Source organism: Alligator sinensis, unplaced genomic scaffold (genome assembly GCF_000455745.1).
Source record: "Alligator sinensis unplaced genomic scaffold, ASM45574v1 scaffold880_1, whole genome shotgun sequence".
Classification (NCBI taxonomy): domain Eukaryota; kingdom Metazoa; phylum Chordata; order Crocodylia; family Alligatoridae; genus Alligator; species Alligator sinensis.
Genome location: NW_005843412.1, coordinates 24,541 through 25,032, shown reverse-complemented (window position 1 = coordinate 25,032; position 492 = coordinate 24,541).

Below are 492 nucleotides of genomic sequence, written 5' to 3'. Positions count from 1 at the left end.
CGAGATGTGCGCGGAGTTCTCCGACTTGGGCGGAAACTGCTTTAACTTTTATATGACTAACAAGCCAATCACTAGTCGCCAAATATGAATAATTTAGAACCGGCCAATGGTGGTGTGTGTATTTGCATAAAGTTGACGGGAACTTTTACTGCACCGGGGTTTTCCACCATAGCGGAAAATTCCACTGTGGCGAGAAATTCCACTGCATCAAATCAATGAAACCTTCCACTGTGACATAGGCACTCAACTACTGGGTTCTGACAGAAACAAGAGGAAACTTTCTGTTCTGGTGCTTTGTGCGTTCTAGGGCAGCTGGCAAAGCAGTGTTCTTCCTTGAGATAGATAGATAGATAGATACCCATGTGTCGTGGAAACACACGCAGCATACTTTTGGGTCAGGTCAGCAGAAGCTTTTATTCAAAAGAAACTACAGCTGTAGGGGGGATTCCAAAGTGACATGGATCTCCCAAGCACTTGGAAGGGGTCCCCCCC